Genomic DNA, 17,876 nt, shown 5'->3' with positions numbered 1-17,876 from the left:
GCCATGTTGGCCACATGGATTGCCGTGCCCCTGGGGGCCGCCATCTTGAAACAGCAAAGGCCCCGCCCTCTGATTTAGTCGGGGGTGGAGCTTTAAGGCAAAGTTTTCTAAGGCTGCAAGCGTGCTTGCTTCGCGGATTTATTTTTAAACTAATCTCTTAAATCTAGAAAACCCTGCTTTCCTTAAACTAAAGACAATTAAAGGTTATAGCCAAGTCTTTAAAAGGAACTGATAGCAGTAATCCAATTTCTAAAGTACAATTATTTCAGGTAGAAAAGGTAAATTCTGATAAAATGCTGACATTAGTCCTGGATGTCGATGCGTTTTCCATTCTGAGGCTGCACCAAGTGACCTGGCCTGAGGCAGCCAAGGAGCAACACAAGAGGGTGCTGGTCGGAATAGGAAGCTGGTTGGCTATGTAACCTGGTATATTTTGGATATCAGATGAAATGGGGAAAAAAATGGCAAAAATGGCTCCCAGGCGTTTATTTCCTGGGTACCGCTAATTTCATGGGCATGCCTAACAATGCTAACTGGAGCTTAGGGCTTATTTTCGCTTTATTACAGATGGACTTTATCTTTAAACATTGCATTTTGAAAATTTCTATGTCTCTTACATAAAACCTAAAAATTAAGGCCAAGAGTTCTAACTGGAAGGCATGGCTTTAATATAAATAAATGATAAACCAATGAGCTGGGACTGGTCACTGGTGGATTGTGAGAAGGACTGGACACTGCCTAACTTCTCCTTCCTTGGTACCCCTAAAACATCAGAGGGTACTTCTGGCCTTGATTTTCTTGGTTTTGGATTTGTTTGTTTGTTTGTGATAAATACCATTTCTATCTAAATAAGACATAAGTCAAGAATCCTGTCCTGAGATGTGGGAAAGAGAAGACCCTCACATCTGTTCCTGTCAGGCCCCCAATCAGGGGACTCGGGTGGTGTTCCTGTTATCTGCTCAAGAGCCCAAGGCTGTAAAAATACTTATTCACTAAAAAGGTGTAAGTGTAAATGTTTATTTAATGTTTATAAGCATCTCTGTTGTTTACTGGGAACTTTGATTTTCTATGTGATATTCTGTGCTGGGTTAAGATTTTAGAATTCTGGGGTAATTTAAAAGGTATTTTGTGGCTTTTCTAATAACATTTAAGGATGGAGCTCAGTTCCCCGAGGCAGAGACTTAATGGGCCTTAAAATCTATAAAGATAAGCGGGAATGAAGCTGATAAAAGGTTTGGTCCTAGCGCACTCCCTTGAAAGAGGCCTGGTTGCTGAACCTGGTGAGGGCCATGGAGTAAAACCCTCGCGAGGTCTGAGAGTCACTGGAGCAGCCGGCCACCATGGGGCCCTGGGGAGAACCAGAGCTCCTGGTGTGTCGCCCAGAGGCAGTAGCCTCGGCTCCCCCACTGCCTGTGGGCCTGGAGGTGAAATTAGGGGCCCTGGTGCTCCTGCTGGTGCTCATGCTCATCTGCAGTCTGGTGCCCATCTGTGTGCTGCGCCGACCGGGAGCCAGCCCGGAAGCCTCAGCCTTCTGCCAGAAAGTCCTGAGCCTGGTAAGCTGCTTTGTCAGAGGTGTGTTTCTGGCCACCTGTCTCCTGGACCTGCTGCCTGACTAACTGTCTGCCATAGACGAGGCCCTGGCAGCCCTGCATGTGCGACCTGGGTCCATCACACCCACGTCCGGTCAGCGGACCCATCCATGATCCGGAAAGACTTCATTACCAAATGGAGCATCGATCGAGATCAACGCAACCTGCTATGGCATGCTCGACCTGCCCGATGCTAGTAACATTGAATAGACTTAGATAATGCCTGCATCTTCATGGACATGGCTCCAAAGAGACAAGGACAATTCATAGGAAGGTCAAAAAATAGACTTTAGTATCACATATTTAGTAGCAGAAGATGTGGCTGCCTAAAGCGGCCATGATGCCTATATTATGTTTCATTGTATTGATGTGTTATATTGACCTTTAATTCTCTTGCAGGTTTGAATGTATGTTGGCTGTCCTGGAAGGATACTATGTGGGGTGAACCCCAAAAAGTAAAAGGTGCCTAGCTGCCAAGAGGGCAGGTGCCCACCTGGGCAGGGAACAGTGCCCATCAGGTTTTGGTCTCTGTTGAGAGACAGCTAACAGTTGGCAGCCTGTATACTGCTTGCAGGCCTTTATAACCATGCCCATGTCAGGGGTAGTCTGAAAAACAGCCTGTTTAGAATAGAAGGTCTAAGGCATGGTTACGCATAGAAAGAAAATTTAATGCCAACAATTAAAAGGAATTAGCAAGGAAAGTCAGCAAATCTTAGAGTAGATCATTATGTCTTTCTTCTTATGTAATTCCTCCGAAAGTTGGCAATGCTAACATGGCAATACATTTCTTTGCATAAATTCAATAAGACCGGTTCCTAATAGTGATTTTATTAACGGAAAACTTTGACTGGAGTATCATGTTTTAAAGAGCCCTGTCTGAGCTCTAAAGACTTGAAACCAGTAAGAATGCCACGAAGAAAGCCTGGTATCCTGCTTGGAAGCCCTGAAGATGGCTGGCGCTGGAGTGTCAGGCCAATGCCCTACCATCACTGGCGGTTGGTAAGAAGGGGAGCAGTAGGAATGCCTCTACATTCCTGCAAAACCCCCACACACTCTGGACCGCAATGGGTAGGAGAGCTACTGAAATGGACCTTAAAGCCTGGAGCGTGGGCTCAGGTGGAATACAGGTGAAGAATTCACCTAACTCAGCAGATACTGCAGGCGGGCCTGATGGCAGCTGGATGGCGTGGCTTCCTGGCCCTACGGGGCACATTAAGATTCAACCATGAGATTCCAGCAAAGGTAGTCAATCACCATTCTTGTTGTGTTTATGCAAACATCAGGACAGTAAATAATCTTGATTTGGCTTTTTAATAGCCATGAAGGAATTTTAAGAAGAAAAATCCTATTTCAATAGAAATTGTTAAAGCTAAAATGGTTTCTTTCCCCTCCACCAGACCATTTGTTAAAATATGCCCAGTACGGGCCTCTAGCAACGGTGGAATCAGTCCGTCTCATGATTGAGCCGGAAGTTCCAAGACAAAGGGGGGAATGAAAGGGCGAGGGCTAGGTTGCCCCAGGGTAGGGGGCCACATCCTACTCTGCTAGCCACACCCAGGCGGCAGAGCACAGTTCTTTCTCCTCCCCTTTCTCCAACCCCCCCCTATATAACCGGTCTTCGGGCGGGGTTGGGGCGCTCAGCCATTTGGTTTTGCCTTGATATGGATGGGGGGCCCAAGCTAGCTAGCTTGAATACAGATTCTTATGTTTTTACATCGAATTGGCTCCCTGATGTGGTTTCTTGGGAATCTTGAAATCTGGGCACAACAGGGTGGGAGGAACAACTGAGATAAGGAAAGTGAAGCAGCGTGCTCAGTGCTTGGCACTGAGGATGGGGAAAGGGCCACATGTTAAACCTGACAAGCTCAATGAAGGCCTGCATGGCGCCGAATTCTGCTGGGGGAGGGCACGACACCACTCAGACGGCACCTGGCCCAACTCACGCTGGGGTGACTCAACGGAGGCCACCTGGCAATTCAGATTCCATCTCTGACAAACTGCCATTCTCCACAGCTGCTGCTCCCACTTCCTCCCGGTCCCTCTCCACAGCCTCCAATTTCTCTGCAAAGATGAGGCCACAACAGAGGAACAGCTCAGCGCGCCTTCTCGGTCGGGCAGAATACACCCACAGCTTCATCCTCTGGTCTCTGAGAAAAGTGGGGTCTAAGATGTGCTAAAAATCTTGCCACTTGCAACAACATGGATAAAAGGCAGAGTGAAATAAGTCAGACACAAAAATAAATACCATATGCTCTCCCTTATCTGTGAAATCCAAACAAAAACAACACACACACACACACACACACACAGAACAAACTGGTGGTTGCCAGAGGCAGGGGTGGAGGGAAATGGGTGAATGTGGCCAAAAGATACAAACTCCCAGTTATAAAATAAGTCATGGGAATGTCATGTACAGCGCGGTGACTATAGTTAACAATACTGTACTGCATATTTGAAAGTTGCCAGGGGAATAGATCTTAAAAGCTCTGCGGACGAAAAGGGGCCACAAGCTAACCTGACAAGCTCAGGGAAGGCCTGTGTGGAGGACTTGCAAATTCAGAGACCTACAGTAACCACAAAGGACGGTCTGAAATGAAAACTTTTTAAGCAAAAGCAGTTGATGGTGGGAGTGATGTCCTAGGCCAGCATTTCCCCCGACAAAGGTCGATCTTTACCCTCACTGAGCCTGTCCATTGTCTTTTCGCATCTACGATAACATATCATTAGAATGTCAAAGTAATTTTCCTTTCTCCAGACCCCTCAAAGCACAGGCACCGCTCACTGTTATTGAGTTAATTGCTAACTATCCCATAGCCACCTCAGTAAAAGAAGCATGTGTCTATCATTTCACTTTTTATCCAATCCCAGAGGTCCCCCTCCCCCGCTTTGCTTTCTCCCGCCTCCCTAATCTATCACCAGTGGATTTCATGTAACCCACTTACGCCTCCTCTTTGTATTGTAATGTATAAAGCAAGGTGCAAAACTGCCATTCTCTAAAGCATTATCTCAGAGGTAATGCTTCCTGGCAGTTGTCGACACTTTGGCTCAAATAAACTCACAAAAATTTTTCACAGATTTGAATGTTTCTCCCATTGACAGTTCATATCGAAAGATAAAAAAAAAATGTGACCATGTGTGGTGATGAATGGTAACTAGACTTATTGTGGTGATCATTTCTCAAAACATATAAATACTGAAGCATTCTAGGGCCAACGTATCTTGCTGTGGCCCCAACAGGTTCTCAAACCTCCCACCCGAATATGTGGTCATGCTGACCAAAAGGACTTTGGCATCAGCTTGGCACTCCCTTCCCTTGTTCAATATTAGGTTTTGATTTGCCCCTTGACATTGTTTCCAAAGATCAAGAAATGTCAACAATATTTTAAAGGACTAGCAAGGAACTCTTGTTAAGGAAGCCATGTTTCCTGGCAGCACACTGTTCTACTAAAGGGAAAACCCCTGGGCTCTGTTTTGATGTAATTTGTTTATTGGGCTGACTTGGCTTTTTCCTTTTTTATAGACATACATCCTTCCCTCTCGTGTTACTAAATTTCTATTTTTGAGAAGTTGAGCCTCAACGTGTAAAAACATAAGCCTTCATTCATAAAGTAGATGTTGTAAGCTTGGCAGTGGTTGTGAAAGTGATGTAACTTTTACCATTCTTCATCTAACATCCTTATTTAAAATTTTTTATTTTTATTTTTAGAGAGAGAGGAAGGGAGAGAGCGAGAGAAGCATCAATTTGTTGTTCCACTTATTTATGCATTCATTGGTTAATTCTTGTATGTGCCCTGACTGGGGATCAAACCTGCAACCTTGGTATATCAAGACAACACTCTGACCAACTGAGCTATCTGGCTAGGGTATCATCTTAACCATTTGTAAGTGTATGCTTCCATGACATTAGCACATACACAGTTGTGTAACCACAACCACCACTACTTGAGTAATGCTGCTATGAACATTGGTGTACAAATTTTTGTGGGAACATACAATTTTTATTCTCCTGGTAGATTTGTATACATCTTTCTAGAGTTTTTTGATGCAAATACAAATATATATCTATTGAGTGGCCAGATTATTATGACCACCTGACGTTTGTAGGCAAAGACTTTTGCAAGTTTTTGAAAAGGGGGTAAAATGATTGGGTTGTAAGGTTCAGAATTCAAAACTAGATAAAGTTCAGGCCAGTATTGACTGAACGTAGTGACTCAATATGTGGGCCACAGTCTGGGGCAGAATTGAGAGTATTTAGAAACTTTTAAAGACATTTGACAGAATAATTATATATTTGTTGTATACAAAAATAAAATCTCATAACCTGAAAATCCAATCATTTTACCCCCTTTTCAAAAACTTGCAAAAGTCTTTGGCCTGACTTTCAAAACCTGCCCAAGTGTCCCCAACGTACTTGTATCAAATAGTATTGAGATGTAGTTTATATACAACCAGCTACATACATGTAAGGTGCATCAGAAAAACTAGGCCATATAAAACCTAGATTTATAGTCAAAATATACCCATGCAATGACCACTTACCACTACCTTCAGAGCCAACACTGCAGCCAAGCTACTGTCATCTTTCCCCTGAACCATCCACGGGCTGTAACTGCTTTGCCTGGTGTCCTGTCTTCCTTCTTCTGCAGGCAGAACAAGCCTTTCAAAATCTAAGTCCCATCCTCTCGCACACCCTCCAACAAGTTTGCCTCTCACCGAGGCTAGAAGCCCAAGGTCTTACTCTGTCCTGGCAAGCCCCGTGTGATCCAGCTCCTCCCCTGTGACTTCACCGTCAGCATCTTCCCTCTCACTCAGATCTAGTGGTCCCTCAAACTTCCCACGCACTCTCCTGGCTTTCTGCTTGCTCTTCCTCAGATTTCCATGCTGCTTACTCTCATTTCTTATGGTCTCAACTCTCCTATTGGGCCTTTTCTCACCATCCATCTCTTTTTTTATTTTTAGGATTTTTTTATTGATGTTAAAGAAGAGAGGAAGGGGGAGAAAGTGAACCATCGATGTGAGAAACTTTGATCAGCTGCCTCCTGCACGTCCCCTGCTGGGGATGGAGCCTGCAACCGGGGCATGTGCCCGGGCAGGGAATGGAACCTATACACTTTTAGGACATGAGTCAACGCCCAACCAACTGAGCCACACTGGCCAGGGAGCTCACTACCAACCATCCTAACATAGTAACACCATCACGCTTTATCCCTTATCCTTCTTGATATAGTATTTCGAACAAACTCAAAAAAGGTCTGGAGGCTTTGGCTAGAAATAAATGATAGATATTCAAGGGTCATAGGGTTTGCAAACCTAAAACTTAGCAGGCAAAAACCCAGAAGTGGTCCTAAAAAGAAAGAAAAGTTAAGAGTCCTTCTAGTAACAAACTATAAAACTGGCCCTTGAATATACAGTCTGAAGAGTCCTTATAGCAAAAAGTGCCTTCTTGAATTCTCTGCCCCTGAGTATGGGATACGCACAGTGACCTCCTTCCAAAGAGGACAATATGGAAAGTGGGGGGAACAAGCAACTTTATGGTGGAGAAACATGACAAACACCACTTCAGGAAGGTGATCCAGATCAACCTAAGAGCCCTGGCCAGGTAGATCAGTTGGTTAGAGTGTCATCCCCATATGCCAAGGCCTCGGGTTCAATCCCTGGTCAGGGCACTTATAAGAATAAACCAATGAATGCACAAATAAGTAGAACAACAAATCTCTCTCTCTCTCTCTCTCTCTCTCTCTCTCTCTTTCATCATTCAATAAAAAATCTTTAAAAAGAAATCAACATCAATAGTGATGAGTCATGTCGACAGAATGTGCCCTTGACGTGATGTGGGGAGTACGGCATTTACCTCTATGGTTTCCTTCTCCAAAACCCCAGTCTAATTATGAGGGAAAACATGAGACAGATTTCACTTGAAAAACATTTTACAAAACACCTGGTCAGTACTCAAAACTGACAAGATCCACCAAAAACAAGGAAAGTCCGAGAACGGCCCCAGCCCAGAGGAGCCTGAGGAGATGGAGCGCTAAGTGTGGTGTGTTGTCCAGGGGGAAGCCCTGGGCCAGAAAAGGGACATTACGGGAAAATGAGGGGGATCTGAATGACATATGGACTTTAGTTCACACTAATGGATCAATATTGGTTCCTTAACTGTAACAAATATACTTTACTAAGGCACGGTGCTGATTACAGGGAAAATTGGATATGGGGTATACAGAAATTCTCTGTACTATCGTCACAATTTTTCTGTAAATCTGAAACTATTCTAAAATATAAGTAATTAGAATATATATCTTGAAGATATTTTTCTACTAGTATATAGCGAGCTTCCTTATGATTTTTATAGCTGTATAGTTTTCCACTGTAGTGAAGTTTCATCATTTATTTATTATTTATTGAGGGTTCTTTTTTCTTTTTTTAAATATATGTTTATTGATTTCAGAGAGGAGGGAGAGGGAGAGATGAAAACATCAATGATGACAGGGAATCACCGATCGGCTGCCTTCTGCATGCTCCCCACTGGGGATGGAGCCTGAAATCTGGGCATGTGCCCTTGATCAGAATCGAACCGGGACCCTTCAGTCCGCAGGCTGACACTCTATCCACTGGTCAAAACCAGCTAGGGTTATTGAGGGTTCTTTTAAGTTTTTTCACTACTATAAACAATACTATAATGAATAACACTATGCATGTGTCATTTTATACAGGACAAATATTTCCATAGGATACATTTCTAAAAGTAGGATATTAAGCTAAAGAGTATACAGATAAGTAATTCAGATAAATGTTAAATTTCCCTCCATAAAGGTGGCACCAATTTATTCTCCCCCCGGCAATATCAGAGAGTACAGATTTCCCCACAGTCTCATCAATAGGGTGTGTGGTCAAACTTTTGGATATTTCTATTCTGAGAGAAGGAAAATGCTTTCTCGGTGTCCATATAGTTTGCATTTCTCTTATGGCAAGTGAAATTGAGCAAATATTCATTTTTAATATATTTTTATTGATGTCAGAGAGGAAGAGAGAGGGAGAGAGAGATAGAAACATCAATGATGAGAGAGAATCATTGATCAGCTGCCTCCTGCACACCCCCTACTGGGGATCGAGCCCACAACCCAGGCATGTGCCCTTGACTGGAATCAAACCCGGGACCCTTTGGTCCACAAGCCGACACCCTATCCACTGAGCCAAATTGGCTAGGGCCAAATATTCATGTTTTGCTTACATTTCATTTCCTGTGAACTCTATATTCATGGCCCATTTCTACACAGGCCTTGTGTGTTTTATCCTATAAAATTCTAGGAGCTGTTTATACTTCTTTTTTTTTAAGCTGTTTATACTTTAAGAAAACTTGACCTTTGCATTGAAGCTGCAAATATTTTTGTTTGTCGTTTGTCCTTCCACTAGGTTTTCGATGCCTGCCACGTGGACTCTGCCCCTTCCCTCCAGAGAACTGCCCTCTCCAGGCCTCCTGACCCCTCTTAAAGCCACACTCCGAAGCCCTGCTAGTTCCCCACTCTTCCTGGGGACTCCTCTTGTGTGTAAATAACATTTATTATGACCTCGTCTGATTTTAGGGGTCACACATTCTAATTAGAATGTGGGGTGGGGGGGGGGGACGACAGAAAAGCACACACAAAAAAAGAAATAAAAACAAGCCTCACCCTTTTATTCCACCTCCCAGGACAACCACTTCTTGTTTATCCGTGGCTATGTGTGTTTGCATGTGTGTGTGGTTTTTTTAAAAATAAATTTCTTACTTGTACCCAGTCCCTTTGGAAGTCAAGTCTGTAACTCCACGTTCCCAGCTCTTGGATGGCTCTGTGCTGCTTCTGCCTCCACCAGGAGGTCAACTCACGGTGCTGCTGCGAGCAGGAAGCTTTCCCGCCTGCCCATCCCCCAGCAGCCTCAGCGTCCCTCCAGGACCCTGTCCTCATTTCTCCTGCCACTCCTCCCCCAGCCCCTTTTAAGCCCACACTTCTGCCGGAGACGTCAGACTCACTGTCTCAAGTCTTCAGAGCCACGTTGTTGGAAACCTGGGTTCATCATCTCCCCCCTGCACCCCCGCCCCCATGATCCTGGTTTCCTGCCTTTAGTGACACCAGCCAGGAAGAATGTCCAAGGCTCACCCAGCATTGTTTTTGGCCGGTGCCTACATGCACCACACAGTTCCTGAATTCATTCCCGTTTTTATTCATGCTCTTCCTCATCTGGACTCTGCCCCCCATTCTACAGCAGGTCTCCCCACAGCTGTGTGTCACACAGATGTCTAGCCTCTGCCCCCAGCACATCCTCTTCCTCAGAGTCCTCCTGCCTTCCTGGCCACTCCTCCCTCAGACCTCAGCTTAAGCTCTGCCCTCCAGGAGGCCTTCTCTGACAAGTGCACAGACACAGCCCCCGGGGCCCGTGCCGGCTGGGCACCCGGGGACTCCCCTAGTACCAGGCCCTCTCCCTGGCAGAGCACGTATCTCTGTATTGTCTTTTCCTGTTTGCTCCTAGCTCCCCTACTGACCGTATACCGGCGCTGGGCTTTCTCATTGACGCACATATGAACATTAATTTTGTTGACTGAGGAAATGAATGGCTCTCCCAACTGATGTAAACGCTCCCCGCACTCTGAACCTTTAAAGCTCTCTGACGAGAACACCTCCCCCAGGGCCAAAGTGTCCCTGCTGGAAATGGAACCCTCTTGGGTCCAATATGCAAACTCCTCTACCTCAGCGGTCTTCCTTCCACCCTCTCCGACTGCCACCCAGGTCCTCTCTGAACCTCAGTGTTTTCATCTGTCTAGAGACGAGAACACTCAGGGGGCAGTTATAAGGACCAAATGAGTCATATACTTTGTGTCAGTGGGATAAATGAAGTAGTATTTGGTCTGAGAGCTGCCCTCTTCAATTGATTGATTGATGATCAATTGATGGGGTTGTGTGACCTCTCCCCGCATGATTCTAACTCCAATGGTAATTTTGTAGGTGGATTTTTGTGTAGACAACCATTTATTTATCCCAAGAATGAAGATATGTTCAACATGTAGCTCTTTAGAAAGAACCATGCCCACATTTTCTGCTATTCAACACTTACATTATGAGATTCAAAGAGGATGCTCATCAGTTGAACTAAACAGAGAAGTTTAACAGCATCTGTTTTTTTATAAATTGACAGGGACTTATGGCCAGTGGTCTTGATGGATGTGTGTCCCCCAAACCCACCAGATCCTCCAAACACTCTTAGGATGAGGTGTCCAGTCCCTTCCCTCTCACTTTCAGAATTTCCTCACGAGAGAGAGAGGGGGTGAGGGGAAGGGGAAGAGGACAGCCTGGGTGGGGTCTCCACTTGGGTTCACAAAGGGCAGGAGAAGAGAGATAAGTGGAGGTTTGAAGGGCACCTCCTGGTCTGTGGCTCAGGGAGCAGCCTGTGATCCCCTGTGGCAAAGTCACCTTCACATAGGTAGAGTCCCCTGCCCTCCCATCTTTGCCTGTCCTGTTCCCATATGGGGTGGGAGAAGGGAGGGTGGGCAGAAGGAGGCTAGCTCTGGACACCCAAGGAGAGACTGAGGGTATAAAGGAGGATGTTCCCCAAGAGATAACTAGAAGCAAGGAGCCTGCCTCCCAGCACCACACTCCCTACCTGCCAGACCACACTGCCTTTACTGCTGGGGGTCAGACACTTGTGGGAGGCAGGAAGGAAAAGATGACAGAGTTAGGAAAGTCCGGAGGAAAAGGGTAAGAGGTCAGGGAGACCAACACATATTCAACTATTAAAGAATGATGTGCAGAATAATAATAAAATACAAAGAAAGGCAGGAAATAATATAACAATACTGCCAGGTACTCACCACCAAGATTAAACAGTGTTAATATTTTGCCGTATTTCCTTTAGCTTTCTTCATTTTCTTTAACGGGGTAATACATTACAGACACAGCTATAATCCCTCCCCACTGGTGAACCATCATTTCCTCTGTATTTCTCCCTTACAGGAAGCCATTCTCTGAAGTCACATCTGTGTTTCTTCTTTCACTACGTGGGTAGGCACCCACAGGTATATGTACTATTGTGCATGTGTTTTACATTTGTACATAAAGAGTATCATTTGGCTCATATTCTTTTGCCACTTAATTATATGTTACTCAACATCATGACTTTTTTTTTTTTTTTAAATATATTTTATTGATTTTTTACAGAGAGGAAGGGAGAGAGATAGAGAGCTAGAAACATTGATGAGAGAGAAACATCGATCAGCTGCCTCCTGCACATCTCCTACTGGGGATGTGCCCGCAACCCAGGTACATGCCCTTGACCGGAATCGAACCTGGGACCTTTCAGTCCGCAAGCCGACGCTCTATCCACTGAGCCAAACCGGTTTCGGCAACATCATGACTTTTTAAAAAAAGATGTTTTTATTGATTTGAGAGAGAGGAAGGGAGAGAGAGAGAAACATCAATGACTGAGAACCCTGGATTAGCTGCCTCCTGCACACCCCCTACTAGGGATTGAACCTGCAACTCGGGCATGTGCCCTCACCGGGAATCAAACCTGTGACCTCTTGGTTCCTGGGTCAACACTCAACCCCTGAGCTGCTGAGCCACACCAGCCGGGCAACAGTAGCTCTTTCTAGACATTGTACATACCTCCCCATACGTTAGTGTGGATGACTAACTTTGCACAGTTATGGGCCACTCCTGTATCCTCCTTAAGAGGTAACCTGTTCATATGCTTCATTGATTTTGGGGTGTTTTTGTTGTCCTTATTGATTATAAAAATACGTTATTTATGATTGGTACTATATCTTTTTCAGTTATACGGATTGCAAATATCTTCTCCCAGTCTGTGAGGGACTCTTTTTTCATTTGTAGTATCTTTTGTCAATTGAAAGTTTTTGAGGAATTATTGAAGGTGAGCGATTGATACATGGGGGCTTGTTACACCATGATCTTTATTTTTGGGTAATTTTGAAAATTACCATAACAAAAAGTTGTAAAAATTTATAAAACGAATAATTCTCTACCATCCCACATTCCTAAAGTTCGGCTCCTATATTTCATAGTTTTTCCTTCCAAACTCGGATCTCTAATGCCGCTGGAATTTATTCCTGTAGTTGGCCTGTCAGGATCATATCCTCCCCTCGTGGATGGCCAGCTGTCCCAGCCCCATGTCTCATCCCGGGAGTTCTTCCTCCTCTAACCAGAAATTCCACCCGTGCCCCATATGTTCTTGCATTTGTTTCTAAACTCTATCTTATTCCGTCGTCACTATGTCTATTCTTGCCACACTGCTGTCATTGCCTTATGACCAGACTCACCAGATGGATGTCTGTAGAGCCAGATTCCTGTCCCTCTTCTTTTTCTTCTTCAGACCGACTGAGCCCGTCTTGGTCCTTCTTTTCCTTCCATATAAATTTTGTGCTCAGTTTACCCAATTCCAGAAAGGAAGAAAACCAACCGTTGGGTTCTTAATTGGAATCTCATTGAATTTCCAGATTAATTTGAGGGGAAAACGAACATCTTTATAACATGATGCTTTCCTGACCATTACTTGGGCACATCCGTCCAACATTTAGGTCTTCTTTTCTGTAGACATTGTTTGTTTTCTCCATGAGGGTCTTGCTCAACCTTTGTTAGGTTTATTCCTAGGGCCTGTGGGTTTTGCTGCTCTCCCTCCCCACATCAAATATGCCAGGCATGTCCTTCCTTACTGCCACTCCAGCCCCTCGGCCGGTGCCCCTCCCTCCCACTATCCAGGGAGCAGCTGTCTCACTCCCACAGCTGACCGTCCCTGAGCGGCCTTGCCAGAAGGGTTGGGCACACACTCCCACCTTGTGTCGTGTCAGCTGAGTGTGGGGAGAGGGACAGTTGTTTCATGGGGACAATGGACTACATTCTATACAGCTCCCTCTCTGGCCACAGCAACTGTTTCTATGGATAGGGTCAGCCACCTGTCAGCTCTGTGACGCTTTCAGGCCACATCTAAGTAAGTCCCTGACCCACTTTCTCTGTGTCCTACCAGGTGTCTGATGGGTGTCGTGCTGCCCAGTTGCCTGTTCATGGGCCTATCACGGGGTAGGCAGTTAGATAGACGTGAGCAGAGCAAGGTCACCAGGGTGGAAAGCCCCAGGTGCCTAGCAAAGGACGATTTTAGGGTGGGACCTCACCCCCAACTCTCCCCCCCAGCATATCGATGGTCATGTGGTTTGGACCCCTTACCTTTTCTCCCTAGGGATAACATTTAGGCCTCAGTTGTATTTCAGCTCCAGGCCCTGAAAAGCAGCAAAACCAGACAAGCATGCCACAACGAAGGCTGACCTCAGGACCAGCTGCACTGAATAATGACCCCCTTCCTGCATTAACCAATCGATCGGTAGTGACCTAGACCAGCGGTCACCGACCGGTGGTCTGACCACTGGTGGTCCGTGAGGTCCGAAAGGTTGGTGACTGCTGACCTAGCCACTGAAAGGACACAGCTGGAAAGCCGCTGAATATTCTGCTGAGATCTTCCCTTGGAACGTCCTCCTTAAAACCCTTAGGAGAGAGGACCCAGTGAGCTGTCCCTCCCTGGAGCGGGCCAGCGCCTTTCCTCCCTCCCACCCCCTCCCCACCCCCCCGCCCCACTCCCACGCTCCTAGAGCCCTTCCTTTGCCTCTCTCCGTATTTTGTTTCCTCAGCCCATTTTGTCTGCAAATTAATCCTTCTACCTCTGTGATTTTCGAAATAAATGTTCTCTTGTAGCTTGAGTCTTGGCTCTGAATTCTTTCCTAGCCAGCACTCAAGTACTGATGTTGCGGAACCCAGGTCAGGTCTGACCCCGCGGGTCTAACACCTGGTGCTGGTCCCACCACCCACACCAGGTAGAGGAGCGGTGGTCATGGGTTAAGGGACCATCCCTCCCGCGCACATAACCTCTTACCTTCAGGAGCTGGAGTTCACACAGTGTTCCCGTAGCTGTCACCACATCTGGGCCTCAGATCCTCCCAACAGCCCCACTCAGGTCAATGGTTTCAGAACTACTGTCACAGGCGGGGAAGCGCTGTCGCAGCAGCAGGGCTGACCTCCCAGTCCCGGCTGGTATTTTGCTCTTCTCGACCCTTCATACCTGACCGGCCTCCACACCTCCTCCTGGGCACCTGTGCTTCTCAGCACTCCCTGCCTCCGTGGAGCCTCCCCGCACTTTCCCAGAACTCCTTCTTTGGGGGTCAGCGCTGCCCTCAACCTCCCACAACCAGGAAGGGCTCAGGCCAGTGAGGATGCCCTGGCGGGGACAACAGGACTTGAAACACGGCAGAGCCAGGGGCCAGGCCTCGAGGGGACCCAAGCCTCCGCTGATCCTTCAAGCATTAGCTGAGCCCAGTGTCCACTCTCCGTGGCTCCTCAGGAGGTCAGGATGCCGCCTGGAGGCCTTCAAGGAGCAGCCCCTGGGCTGGCCTCAGACAGAGAATATACTGGGAGGGAACCCCAAAAAGATGGAAGGAAGGAAACGCTTGTTTATTGGACACCTTCTGGGAGCCAAGCTCTGGACCTGCTGTTCTCCCATCCTTGGTGCTGTCCGAGGCAGGTGTTACGATCATTGCCTTTTAGGGAAGAGGACCTCGCACAGCACAGCCCCAGAGGGTCGTTCCCGCATTGGGTTGTGTGGTGTACAGTCTGCTCAGGCAGCCAGAGCAGCCCTGAGACAGGGTCCCAAGCCAGCAGGTGAGTCCAGATCTGAGTGAAAGGCCCATAAGCACCCTCAGCCTCCCAGTGCAGGCGGTAGCAGAGGCGGTGGCCAGCTTGTAGAGTGGTTCGGACCCCTAGATGGGGACCAGCAGGAAGGGGCTAAGAGCGGGAGGCCCAGTACTCCCAGGTCTTGAAAGAACCCATTAGCTCTATCACAACTCTCACCACCCCATCCCGGGTTCCCCCATCGCTGGCTTGTCTCTCTGCTGACTCTGGGTGTGTCTGTGCTGGGCCCTTGGCACCTTGTGCAGGCCTGGCACACAGTAGGCACTCGGTGCTTCTTGTTGACATGAATGACCCAATTAACTGATGTCTATGTACGGCGGGCAGGATGCTTCTAAATGACCCTGCGGATCTGGGGGGGAGGACCAGGGAGGAGGATCCCAGAGGCCAAATTCTCCCAGCCCATGGGCCTCCACTTCACAAGTTGGCACCCAGATACATGTTTTATCCTCATCTGAGGGGATATGCTCATTGATGAGAGAAAGAGAGAGAGAGAGATCAATCGGTTGCCTCCTGCAAGCTCCCTGATCAGGGATCAAACCCACAACCTTTGTATGTGCCCTGACTGAGAATCAAACCTGCAAACCTTTGGTGTATGGGAACGACCTACTTGAGTCACCTGGGGCCGGGGCCTTTTTAATTGACTTGTAAAAACAAGAGGGTTGGTCAATTTCCTCAAAGTTGCCTGGCAGCAGAAGATGAGGGGTAAAGGTCAGGGCAGTGGGGGCCAGACCCATTGCACAGGCAAAATCAGGAACTAGAAGGAGCTGCCTCTGGCCACTTGGTTGTCTTTCCAGGAAAGCTGAGGGGATCTTTAGCAGAGCCCTTGGTTTTCTGTCTTGGAGAAAATGGGGCAGGCTGGGGCCGCGGCTGGGGGGAAGGGTTATCTCAGCTGAGGGTGGAAAGGAGGTGAAAAGGGGAGTTCATCTCAGGAGGGGGTGGGGTGGAGATTAAACTATGACTAGATCCCTGTCATGGACCAGCCGCTGCCCCTCTGCACCTCCCTCCCCACCTCCTCCAGGGCTCCCCGTTGTTACCAGAGACAACATGCTGTTTCCTTTACTTGCCTCACCCTGCCAGGTCCCTGGAGCCCCTCATTCTGCTTACAGGGGGGCAGGGATGGTTCAGGCATCTGGCCCCAGGCCAGGTCCAAGGTTCTCACCACTGGAAGACCTCACAGCTGTGGAGGCGAGGCTGGGAGGGATGGGGTGTGACTTACCCAGGATCACAGCAACTACAGGTGTGGGCTAGCGCTTGGTCAGGTTCCACGGTACCCTGGAAATTACACAATTTGGAGGTTCCCTGAGAGGCTCGAGGCCTGGCTTCCCTTTTTTTGGCTCAGTATGCTCAGTTCCTCCCCTCCAAGCGCTCTCCCCAGCTGTGTGTGGCCTGCAGGGTTCTCACACATATCCTAGACGTATGTTCAGATCAATGTAGCTCTGGGGCTTAGAGGCACAGGCTCTGGGGCAAGCAGGCCTGGATTTGATCCTGTCACAGAACTTTCATTTATTTGTCCTTTTTTAAAATCTTTTTCCCCAAAATATATTTTTATTGATTTCAGAGAGGAAGGGAATGGGAAAGATAGAAACATCAATGATGAGAGAGAATCATTGATTGGCTATCTCCTGCATGCCCCACCCTGAGGATCAAGCCTGCAACCCGGGCAAATGCCCTGACCAAGAATCGAACCACGATCTCCTGGTTTATAGACTGGTGCTCAACCACTGAGCCACATTAGCTGGGCTTATTTATTTATTCTTACATCAAATGTTTACTACCAGGCACTGGGGACACAGCAGCTGACGAAACAGATGTAAGTCCCTACTCTCATGGAGTGTACATCCTAGTGGGGGAGGCAGAGAGCAATAAGATAGGAAGTAAAAGAAAATATATAGCATGTCAGACAATGATTTGTTATGGAGACAGAGGGAGGGATGGAGAGAAGGCAACAGGAGATGGGGAGGAAGGAGTGCACTTTTAAATTGGACGGATAGCCTGACCAGCGTGGTCCAGTGGTTGACCTATGAACCAGGAGGTCATGGTTTGATTTCTCATCAGGGCATGTGCCATGGTTACAGGCTCGATCCCCAGTGTGGGGTCTGCAGGAGGAGGCCAATTGATGATTCTCTCTCATCATTGATGTTTCTATCTCTCTTTCCCATACCCTTCCTCTCTGAAATCAATAAAAATATCTTTAAAAAAAAACACACTAAATAAATGAACAAACAAAAACCTCATAAATACAGAGAACAAACTGATAGTTGCCAGGAGGTTGAGTAGTGGGCAGATGGGCAAAACAGTGAAGGGGATTAAAAGATACAAACTTATAAATAAATAAGTCACAGAGATGTAAAATACAGCAGGAAAAATACAGCCAATATCTCAATACCTTTGTATGGTTACAGATGGTTACCAGACCATCTATCTGGTTAGGAATATAAATGTCAAATCACTATGTTTACACCTGAAATTAATATAATATGGCATGTCAACTATCCTATCTAATAAAAGCCCAGCGATCATAATGGCAGACCACTCACCCGTCACTATGAGGTGCACTGACCACCTCTCAGTC

This window comes from Myotis yumanensis, unplaced genomic scaffold (assembly GCF_028538775.1).
Source record: "Myotis yumanensis isolate MYYU_CA2020_CCGP unplaced genomic scaffold, mMyoYum1.0.hap1 SCAF_6, whole genome shotgun sequence".
NCBI classification, from domain to species: Eukaryota; Metazoa; Chordata; class Mammalia; order Chiroptera; family Vespertilionidae; genus Myotis; species Myotis yumanensis.
Note: the sequence above shows the minus strand (reverse complement) of the source record.